This window comes from Pristiophorus japonicus, chromosome 11 (assembly GCF_044704955.1).
Source record: "Pristiophorus japonicus isolate sPriJap1 chromosome 11, sPriJap1.hap1, whole genome shotgun sequence".
Taxonomy (NCBI): Eukaryota; Metazoa; Chordata; class Chondrichthyes; family Pristiophoridae; genus Pristiophorus; species Pristiophorus japonicus.
In genome coordinates, this window is record NC_091987.1 from 132,916,293 (window position 1) to 132,928,607 (window position 12,315).

A 12,315-nucleotide genomic window follows, 5' to 3' on the forward strand; every position below is an offset into this window, starting at 1 on the left:
TCCTACAACTCTCTGAGATCTCTGTGCTCCTCCAATTCTGGCCTCTTGCGCATCCTCGATTTCCTTCGCTCCACCATTACTGGCCGTGCCTTCAGCTGCCGAGGTCCTGAGCTCTGGAATTCCCTCCCTAAACCTCTCCGCCTCTCTATATCACCCTTTTCCTTCATGATGTTCCTTAAAACCTATCTCTGACCAAGCCCTTGGTTATCTGTCCTAATATCTGTTTATGTGGCTCGGTGTCAAGTTTTGTCTGATTACGCTCTTGTGAAGCGTCTTGGGAGATGTTACTATGTCAAAGGCACTATATCAATGCAAGTTGTTGTTGGTAGACGTGATGCTTCCTTTAAGAAATAATTCTAAGTAATCTCCCGGCCCGGGGTTTGCCATGGGAGGCAATTTTAAAGGTCAGGGTTCATTAATATTTTGCCAGACAGCTGTCCACTTGGATCAGGCGTAAATAGGCAGCTCCTTTGGAGCTTTACTGATGCTTCTCAAATGTCAGCCCTTCATGCATCCCACTGGGAGGTGTCTGTACACCTTGATCCTTGGAACGCTAAGGTTGGCTTCCAGAAAAATGAATGCTGCCTCCTTTTCAGAGTACAGCAGCACTTTAAGAGCTGGTCCTCCCCCCCTTTCCAAAGTGACTCGATACTCCCTGTCCACAAGAAAACAGCAAAGGGAGCTTATTTAAATTATAGAAATGACCTAATCTCTGGAATACCTCCATGCCTTGCCCCTCCTTATTTCTGTAACATCGTCCTACAACCCTCCAAGATATCCGTCCCCCTCCAATTCTGGCCTCTTGTGCATTCCTTATTGTAATCGATTCACCATCGGTGGCCGTGCCTTCAGCTGCCTAGGCTCTAACCTCTGGAATTCCCTCCACTGGGATGGTTTACTGCGGTAAAGGTAAGGGGGAAAGCCAGAGGTTAGTGCGAGGAGATTGTGGTGAGGGATGGGGCAGGAAGGGAAAGGGGAGTCAACAGTGGAACGAGGGTCAGTGGATGTTGGAGGAGGTAAGCAGGCCATTGGAAGGGGTAGGTGGGTGGAGACGGCTGCAGGAACAAACATCAGACATTCCTTTCTGCTGCTGCTCTCCTCACTGGCCAGATCTCTCTCTCCTACCCCCGACCTGAAACCTCCCTACAGCCCCACCCTTCTCCTACCCACAACACCATTTTTTTCTTGGCCTGTACTATATAAATCCCCACCCTAAACAGATGGACTGTAAATGTAAAGGGAACCTTCCCCATATTAAATGAAGCGATCCATTGAGAAGGAAAATACTTATTTTTCAGGAGCCAATGAGAAAGCACTTACTTCACAGGAAGTATCCTAGAGTTTAGAAGAGTGAGAGGTGATCTCATTGAAACATACAAAAATCTTACAAGACTTGACAGGATAGATGCAGGGAGGATGTTTCCTCTGGCTGGGGGGGTCGGCCATTTAGGACTGAGATGAGGAGAAACATCTTCACTCAGGGTGGTGAATCTTTGGAATTCTCTACCCCAGAGGGCTGTGGAGGCTCAGTCGTTGAGAATATTCAAGACAAGGATCGATAGATTTTTAGATATTAAGGGATTCAACGACTATAGTGATAGTGCAGGATAGTGGAGTTGAGGTAGAAGATCAGCTAGGATCTCATTGAATGGCAAAGCTGGCTCGAGGGGCTGAATGGCTGCCTCCTGCTCCTATTTCTTATGTTCGTATCTGTTTGCAAGTGCAATCCTATCGTTTCACAGTTTAATACGCACACCCACACTGATCTCTCTGCCTTTAACCTTCTACACTGTTCAAATGAAGCTCAACGTGTCGAAATCTCGACCTCCGAAAAGAATGACTCCGACACTTACAGCTCCGATGGAAGTTTCCCTTTTAATTTACTTGCTCGCAAGGGGTAAGTTTCACTCAGTCAAGGGCTAAAATGAAACCTCCGCAATGGTACAGCTTCACAAGATATTTATACAGTAAAACCCAAGTTCTGGCCTCTCCCTGTGTATTGCTCTGTCTCACAGTCAGTGAATACAGATAAAGAGTTAATTACTATATCCTGGTACTGAAATGGTGTCAAGATATTCCCTTTTGTCAGGGTTATCAGAAAGCCAAACGGCCATTACTCCATGAGTCATAGGTAATGGGCTATCACCTGTCTTGTATTGTATCAGGATTATCCAATTTCCTGGTCAGTTTACCTGTTTGCTTCAAATGGATGAGGTAAAGGAAAGAGATAATGGCTAGAAGATAAGGGTGGGGTGACATGGAACTCCTGTAGTGTAGACAATAGGAGAGCACCATGGGGGGGTTACTTGTCTCAGCATGACTTGTCTCCTAGCTGTCTGATAACCATCAGCCATCTAACAGCAGGTTTAGCTGTTCATAATAAGCTGGCTGCTAAAATGCAGAAAGTTCTGGAAGGGCCAGGACTCCATTTTAATCAAAAGGCACACAAATACCGTATGGTATCAGCTTAGATAAAAATACATTTCCACATTCCCCCATTTTGTCCTTCACAAGGACAACTCAATCCATTCTGATCTTGTACAGTCTCTCCATTTCTATTTCTTTTAGTTTCATTACTCACTAGGCATATTATATCCTCAGGATTTCCTATTCTGGGAGTAATGCTTAGGAAGGGAGGCTGATGGTTATTATCATAATTGGGCTGGTACCATCCCTGGAAGGCTGTAAGTTTATACCCTGCCGACCTCCATTCTGTTTGCTCCTTTGTTTCTGGCCCCTTAGTTAGTTTTGTCCTGTTTTGCACTGTCAACCATTCTACCATTTCTGATTCGTTAAAGGGGACAGATCTCAGGGGAATACCCCCCCTGGAGTGGACAGGTACATGGGAACATATCCAGCAACTCGACAAGTTTCTTTCTTGAGCATACCTATGACTCAGTGCCATAAATACGTTTACGTGCAATTCCCTTCGGTGGTGGGTCTGTACCCCTGGTGTAATCAATAATGCGAAGTAAAACCCTGTCAAGCCCAGCACCATCAGTCCCCATAGTCCATACAGTTCTTTATTCAGTCTTCCTTTTTCTGTTCCTCTGATTCCTTCGTCCCTTCCTCCTGGTCGGGTGCCCGTTTGCAATGGGATGCGTGGATCCATGTTGGTCTTTCCTTTACCTTGATTGCAGTATTGGTCGCCAGCAGGACCTGGTATGGTCCTTCGAATCTTGGCTGTAGACTGCTTTTCCTTTTAAAAATCTTGATGTAAACGAATTCCCCTGGCTCCAGGTTATGACACTTCCCTTCCGCTGGCTTGACTTGGGCTTCCTTTACCTGTGAATGAAAGCTGGAAATACATTTGGTTAGTGCAATACAATAATTCAACATATTTTCCTCCATTTTGTGGATGTCCATCTGTTTTGCAGTAAATGGTGCTGTAAAAGGTAGTCGTTGGGGACGTCCCATAACTATCTCATGTGGTGACAAGCCTGTTGTTCTGTTGGTTGCAGATCGCATTACCATCAAAGCTAAGGGCAGCAGTTCTGTCCATTTCAGTCCAGTGTCATTGCATAGTTTTGCCAGCTTATTTTTAAGCATTCCATTATATCTTTCAACAAGTCCAGCTGATTGTGGATGATAACTGCAATGAAAACGTTGATTAATCTGTAAAGCTTTACACATTTCTCTTATGACAGTTCCCGTGAAATGTGACCCGTTATCACTGGAAAGCTTAGCAGGGATTCCGAAGCGCGGTACAATTTCTTTTAACAAACATTTAGCAACAGTAGTGGCATTGGCCTTTTTACATGGAAAGGCTTCAATCCATCTAGAGAACACATCTACAATAACTAATACATACTTGAATCCCATACACATAGGTAATTCAATAAAATCCATTTGTAAATGTACAAAAGGCCCGACTGGATTTGGGTGGGAGGCAGATTCTACTTTTTCCGTCTTACCCGGATTCATTGTCTGACAGGTAACACAATTTTCACAGATTTGTTTTGCAATTGCCGAAATACCTGGTGCATACCAAGTTGCCAAAATATAATCTGCCAATCCCCCTTTGCCTGCATGTGTGAATGTATGAACACATCGGGCAATCCATGGAAGTAAGGATCTAGGGGCCACCACGCGGCCGTCATGGTGAACCCATATTCCTTCTGGATTTTTATAACATTGATCCTTCGTCCAGGTCACCACCTCCTCCGTACTGGCCTGTGTCTGAAAGGCCAGCACGTCATTAATAGTGGGTGGCGGGTCTGAGCAATTATTTTTCCTTAGTGGGAACAATGACACCTGCATCCCCCCTTTCGACAGAGCTGCTGACTTAGCTGCATTATCAGCTCTGGCATTCCCAAGTGCCACCTCATTCGACTGGCCTGTATGTGCCTGGCATTTGATAATGGCAAGTTTTAAGGGGCATTAAATGGCTCGCAGGAGATTTTCCACTTGTTCTGCATTTTTGATTGTCTGAGCCTGTTGCATAGCATAATAAGCTGCTGCCAACGAAGGAAGACATCCCGATAGTCCGCGTGCCACTGGGTCTAGTTGGGTACTGAAATGCCTGTCCCCATGTAACTGAGTCAAAACAGATTGTGCAAAACCCGACTTGTGATGCACAAATAAGTTGAATAGCTTAGTGTAATCTGGTAATCCCAAGGCTGGTGCTGAAGTGAGGGACTGCTTAAGGTTCTGGAAAGCATTCCGGGATACTTCATTCCACATCCTTTAAGCATTGTGAGAATATAGTAGATTCATTCACAGCTCGTAGGTCATGGACAAACCTCCATTTGTGTGGGCTTCTGAACTGGACAAATCTGTGTGTTACACGGACTTCTCATTTATGCTTATAGTGATTCACAGATCACAGAATGTAAAGTACTTGTTTTCTAATTTTATTAAAAGGCTTCCAAACCCAAGATTTTTTCCCAATACACCCAAAATGTTGATCAAGAGATCACCTGAAATATCTCAAAATCCCAATTCAACTGTTTTACTGCCACTCTTTATCAAAAAAAAATCCTCTTACTGAGCTAGAAGCTTTTGTACCAAGAATTTACACCAAGGACAATGAGAGTGTACTCCCCCAGCCTGCACCTCGAGAGACCCACAAAGGCTTTTTAAAAAAAAAACATTACAACTTTTAACCACCGGGACCATGTCTCAACAAACCTATCCCTTTGTGCATTTCCTAGCTCTGTAACCTCTCATCCGAATAAATCCACACCTGCGCTTCTAACTTAAAATGTCTTAAACTTCCCACATACAGGACAACACTATGAAGGGTTAAAAAAAACTTCACTTTGTTTGAAAAAGTGGGTGGAGCTAAAACAAACAGGCAGCTCCACAACTTTTCCAAACAGGTTTCCAGACACAAGGAAAAAAGACAGAAGCACTCTCATTCAAAGACAAGACATTCACGCACTCTCATTCAAAGACAAGACATTCACAAGTCTCTCTCCATTCAATAAAGCTTTTTCTTTTACTAGCTTCATTTTTTTTTTCATAAGTCACTATCAGGTTCTCTTTTTTTTTTACATTTGATTTACTTTCTCTGTTAATTTTACATGGGCTTGAAGAATCGGAACCCAGGCCTTTTCTATTACTTTCCTTTTTTTTTACCTGGATCTCTGTTTATAAGACATTCCTCTAGACAAGTTGTTCTCTCTAAATTAAATGAACCATCGGGTGGAAATGGCCTGTTTTCACCCTTAGTCCACTTTACTGGTTTTTGTTTCTTTGGTCAATTGAAGACTGACCACAATTCTGGAGCAAGACATAGGCTGGTGTGCCTTTTGTGGTGTTTTAACTTGCTCCGGCACCCATTCTGGATGATTAAGATTTTCCCACAGTTTCTGATCTCACAATCCTTTCGGCCAACCGAGTTCTCTACGCCCACTTCTCCTGGCCGTTACGTGGCCTGAAAAGGCTCTTAATTCGGGCTCAGTCTGGGTGTGTGAGATATGTTGGCACGAACCAACCGTAGTTGATCAATCAGTTACTGTTTCTTTTCTTAATCAATCCTTGTGGTTTTTTTTTTCGAATCACAATTTTCCCTAGTGACTCTTCCCGTTTCTCTAATGGCAATGACTCACAAAGGTATTGCAACCAACAGTAATACAAGGACAACAAACAATATTCCCGTGAGTACAGAAATCATAACCTCTAAACAAATTCTCAGTCTGCGTTGTACGCCACTACAGACCGAGTCCTTAACTTATCCTAATAACAGCTGATAAAACTTAAGGTTCCGTACCCAAACTCTTTGATCGATTGCGCTCTTTTTCTTTTTAATAGTCTTATCACAAAAGAACCCCTTCCGAATTAAAAACAATAAAAATCTTATCACATAAGAACCTTCGATCGATTATTAGCGCTTTCTTTTTTTTCTTTTCTTTTAATAGTCTTATCACATAAGAACCCCTTCCGAATTAAAAACAATAAAAATCTTATCATATAAGAACCTGGAACCCTTTTCGATCGACTAGCGCTTCCTTACCTACTGAAACCTTCCCCGGGCTGTCTCGAGATTTTTTTCCAGAACCTGTTCTCTTCTGCTGGCGAGCTGAGAAAGAAATGGTTATAAAAAAAATACCTTTAACTTTTAAATGCCGAGTCTTGTAGATGCAGTACCTCAGCTGTGGACAACAGATTACATCTGCGATTCAACAGTGAAGAAACCTCTTGTGAGCAAAGGCTCACCTTGTTTGGCCACCGAAGCCTTTCACTGGAGAGGCACTATGCCTGTATCCGTTTTACTCACAGAACAGAGAGTATGCATCTCGGTGGAACCTCCAATAACTGTCGAAATCTCGACCTCCGAAAAGAATGACTCCGACACTTACAGCTCCGATGGAAGTTTCCCTTTTAATTTACTTGCTCGCAAGGGGTAAGTTTCACTCAGTCAAGGGCTAAAATGAAACCTCCGCAATGGTACAGCTTCACAAGATATTTATACAGTAAAACCCAAGTTCTGGCCTCTCCCTGTGTATTGCTCTGTCTCACAGTCAGTGAATACAGATAAAGAGTTAATTACTATATCCTGGTACTGAAATGGTGTCAAGATATTCCCTTTTGTCAGGGTTATCAGAAAGCCAAACGGCCATTACTCCATGAGTCATAGGTAATGGGCTATCACCTGTCTTGTATTGTATCAGGATTATCCAATTTCCTGGTCAGTTTACCTGTTTGCTTCAAATGGATGAGGTAAAGGAAAGAGATAATGGCTAGAAGATAAGGGTGGGGTGACATGGAAATCCTGTAGTGTAGACAATAGGAGAGCACCATGGGGGGGTTACTTGTCTCAGCATGACTTGTCTCCTAGCTGTCTGATAACCATCAGCCATCTAACAGCAGGTTTAGCTGTTCATAATAAGCTGGCTGCTAAAATGCAGAAAGTTCTGGAAGGGCCAGGACTCCATTTTAATCAAAAGGCACACAAATACCGTATGGTATCAGCTTAGATAAAAATACATTTCCACAAACGCAAGCATGAGGAATAGCACCTCATCTTTCACCGGTTAGCCTGACATCAGTAGTGGGGAAAATGTTGGAATCAATTATTAAAGATGAAATAACAGCGCATTTGGAAAGTAGTGACAAGATCGGTCCAAGTCAGCATGGATTTATGAAAGGGAAATCATGCTTGACAAATCTTCTAGAGTTTTTTGAGGATGTAACTAGTAGAGTGGACAAGGGAGAACCAGTGGATGTGGTGTATTTGCACATTCAAAAGGCTTTTGACAAGGTCCCACACAAGAGATTGGTGTGCAAAATTAAAGCGCATGGTATTGGGGGTAATGTACTGACGTGGATAGAGAACTGGAGAGTCGGGATAAAAGGGTCCTTTTCAGAATGGCAGGCAGTGACAGTGTCGCAGGGCTCAGTGCTGGAACCCCAGCTATTTACAATATACATCAATGATTTAGATGAAGGAATTGAGTGTAATATCTCCAAGTTTGCAGATGACACTAAGCTGGGTGGCGGTGTGAGCTGTGAGGAGGATGCTAAGAGGCTGCAGGGTGACTTGGACAGGTTAGGTGAGTGGGCAAATGTATGGCAGATGCAGTATAATGTGGATAAATGTGAGGTTATCCACTTTAGTGGCAAAAACAGGAAGACAAAATATTATCTGAATGGCGGCAGATTAGGAAAAGGGGAGATGCAACGAGACCTGGGTGTCATGGTACATCAGTCGTTGAAAGTTGGCATGCAGGTACAGCAGGCGGTGAAGAAGGCAAATGGTATGTTGGCCTTCATAGCTCGGGGATTTGAGTATAGGAACAGGGAGGGCTTACTGCAGTTGTGCAGGGCCTTGGTGAGGTCTCACCTGGAATATTGTGCTCAGTTTTGGTCTCCTAATCTGAGGAAGGATGTTCTTGCTATTGAGGGAGTGCAGTGAAGGTTCACCAGATTGATTCCCAGGATAGCAGGACTGACATATGAGGAGAGACTGGATCGACTGGGCCTGTATTCACTGGAGTTTAGAAGGATGAGAGGGGATCTCATAGAAACATATAAAATTCTGACGGGACTGGACAGGTTAGATGCAGGAAGAATGTTCCCGATGTTGGGGAAGTCCAGAACCAGAGGACACAGTCTAAGGATAAGGGCTAAGCCATTTAGGACTGAGATGAGGAGGAACTTCTTCACTCAGAGAGTTAACATGTGGATTTCCGTACCACAGAGAGTTAGAAACATAGAAACATAGAAAATAGGTGCAGGAGTAGGCCATTCGGCCCTTCTAGCCTGCACCGCCATTCAATGAGTTCATGGCTGAACATGCAACTTCAGTACCCCATTCCTGCTTTCTCACCATACCCCTTGATCCCCCTAGTAGTAAGGACTTCATCTAACTCCTTTTTGAATATATTTAGTGAATTGGCCTCAACAACTTTCTGTGGTAGAGAATTCCACAGGTTCACCACTCTCTGGGTGAAGAAATTCCTCCTCATCTCGGTCCTAAATGGCTTACCCCTTATCCTAAGACTGTGTCCCCTGATTCTGGACTTCCCCAACATTGGGAACATTCTTCTTGCATCTAACCTGTCAAACCCCGTCAGAATTTTAAACGTTTCTATGAGGTCCCCTCTCATTCTTCTGAACTCCAGTGAATACAAGCCCAGTTGATCCAATCTTTCTTGATAGGTCAGTCCCGCCATCCCGGGAATGAGTCTGGTGAACCTTCGCTGCACTCCCTCAATAGCAAGAATGTCCTTCCTCAGGTTAGGAGACCAAAACTGTACACAGTACTCCAGGTGTGGCCTCACCAATGCCCTGTACAACTGTAGCAACACCTTCCTGCCCCTGTACTCAAATCCCCTTGCTATGAAGGCCAACATGCCATTTGCTTTCTTAACCGGCTGCTGTACCTGCATGCCAACCTTCAATGACTGATGTACCATGACACCCAGGTCTCTTTGCACCTCCCCTTTTCCTAATCTGTCACCATTCAGATAATAGTCTGTCTCTCTGTTTTTACCACCAAAGTGGATAACCTCACATTTATCCACATTATACTTCATCTGCCATGCATTTGCCCACTCACCTAACCTATCCAAGTCGCTCTGCAGCCTCATAGCATCCTCCTCGCAGCTCACACTGCCACCCAACTTAGTGTCATCCGCAAATTTGGAGATACTACATTTAATCCCCTTGTCTAAATCATTAATGTACAGTGTAAACAGCTGGGGCCTCAGCACAGAACCTTGCTGTACCCCACTAGTCACTGCCTGCCATTCTGAAAAGTCCCCATTTACTCCTACTCTTTGCTTCCTGTCTGACAACCAGTTCTCAATCCATGTCAGCACACTACCCCCAATCCCATGTGCTTTAACTTTGCACATTAATCTCTTGTGTGGGACCTTGTCGAAAGCCTTCTGAAAGTCCAAATATACCACATCAACTGGTTCTCCCTTGTCCACTCTACTGGAAACATCCTCAAAAAATTCCAGAAGATTTGTCAAGCATGATTTCCCTTTCACAAATCCATGCTGACTTGGACCTATCATATCACCTCTTTCCAAATGCACTGCTATGACATCCTTAATAATTGATTCCATCATTTTACCCACTACCGATGTCAGGCTGACCGGTCTATAATTCCCTGTTATCTCTCTCCCTCCTTTTTTAAAAAGTGGGGTTACATTGGCTACCCTCCACTCCATAGGAACTGATCCAGAGTCAATGGAATGTTGGAAAATGACTGTCAACGCATCCACTATTTCCAAGGCCACCTCCTTAAGTACTCTGGGATGCAGTCCATCAGGCCCTGGGGATTTATCGGCCTTCAATCCCATCAACTTCCCCAACACAATTTCCCGACTAATAAGGATTTCCCTCAGTTCCTCCTCCTTACTAGACCCTCCGACCCCTTTTATATCCGGAAGGTTGTTTGTGTCCTCCTTAGTGAATACCGAACCAAAGTACTTGTTCAATTGGTCCGCCATTTCTTTGTTCCCCGTTATGACTTCTCCTGATTCTGACTGCAGGGGACCTACGTTTGTCTTTACTAACCTTTTTCTCTTTACATATCTATAGAAACTTTTGCAATCCGTCTTAATGTTCCCTGCAAGCTTCTTCTCGTACTCCATTTTCCCTGCCCTAATCAAACCCTTTGTCCTCCTCTGCTGAGTTCTAAATTTCTCCCAGTCCCCGGGTTCGCTGCTATTTCTGGCCAATTTGTATGCCACTTCCTTGGCTTTAATACTATCACTGATTTCCCTTGATAGCCATGGTTGAGCCACCTTCCCTTTTTTATTTTTACGCCAGACAGGAATGTACAATTGTTGTAGTTCATCCATGCGGTCTCTAAATGTCTGCCATTGCCCATCCAGAGTCAACCCCTTCAGTATCATTCGCCAATCTGTCCTAGCCAATTCACGCCTCATACCTTCAAAGTTGTTGATGCCAATTCATTAGATATATTCAAGAGGGAGTTAGATATGGCCCTTACGGCTAAAGGAATCAAGGGGCATGGAGAGAAAGCAGGAAAGGGGTACTGAGGTGAATGATCAGCCATGATCTTATTGAATGGTAGTGCAGGCTCGAAGGGCTCCTGCACCTATTTTCTATGTTTCTATGTTTTCTACAGACTGCTGCTTGACATGGGGACTCTGTCAGGGCATCATGCTGGGGGGTGCAGTCTCTTCTCCCAGGCTCCTGGCTCGCTGGTCCCTGTTCTGTTTCATTAGTATTTTGTGGTTTCATTTATACACGTGGACCTGCCTCGATGAATGCAGCTCCAACAGCACTCAAAAAGCTCGACACCATCCAGGACAAAGCAGCCCGCTTGACTGGCACCCCATCGACCACCTTAACCATTCACTCCCTCCGCCACCACCACACCGTGGCTGCAGTGAGTACCATCTATAAGATGCACTGCAGCAACTCACCAAGGCTTCTTCGGCAACACTTCCCAAACCCCTGAGATCTACCACCTAGAAGGACAAAGGCAGTAGACGCATGGGAACACCATCTCCTGCAAGTTTTCCCTCCAAGTTACACACCATCCTGACTTGGAAATACATCGCCGTTCCTTCATCGTCACTGGGTCAAAATCCTGCAACTCCCTCCCTAATAGCACTGTTGGAGTACCTTCACCACACGGACTGCAGCGGTTCAAGAAGGCGGCTCACCATCACCTTCTCAAGGGCAATTAGGAATGGGCAATAAATGCTGGCCTTGCCAGCGATGTCCACATCCCAGAAACAATTTTTTTTTAAAGCCTCACGGGCTCTGTGTCTCATAAATGTCTTCAAGTTCTCGATTTCTCTCATTTTACCTCCTGTTGACGCATGTTTGTATCATTTCTGCCAGTTGACCAGCTCCTGTTTTCCACAAGCATTTTACAAGTCATTCAATTCATGTTGTGTGTGTTCAGCGTGTTGTGAGTGTTGTGATGACAAGTTCATGTTCAAGGCATTTTGTCAGGAGTAGGGTACCGCTGGAGTTGGTTTTTCCTAGCCCCTCTCTGCCAATTATGCCTCCCCAGAGGTCTGTGTCCTTGTCAACCCTGGCGTTGAAGTCACCGAGGAGGATCAGTATGTCGCCCGCGAGATCCAGGACAGGGATTTTTCGAGGTTGGAGTAAAACCCGTCTTTGGCCTCATCTGTTGCATCGAGTGTTGGGGCTAACACACTAATGACTGTGGCGCACTGGTTCCGGGATAGGGTGAGTCGAAGAGTCATGAGACGTTCGTTTTTGATGGCGGTCGACCAGCTCGTTTTTGATGGTGAAGCCGACTCTGTGGAGGTGGCGTTCTTCCTCTGGTTTCCCTTTCCAGAAAAAGGTGTAACCTCCACCTTGTTTCTTGAGCTGGCCTTCCCCTACCTGCCGGGTCTTGCTGGTCAACGTGGA

At 44.6% G+C, this 12,315-nt stretch overlaps 1 protein-coding gene across 1 annotated transcript in view; it reads left to right on the forward strand.

Moving 5' to 3' along the window:
- LOC139275583 (glutamate-rich protein 6) overlaps positions 1-12,315 on the forward strand; it is a 154,608-nt gene that overhangs the window by 20,276 nt on the left and 122,017 nt on the right. The window lies entirely within an intron of this gene.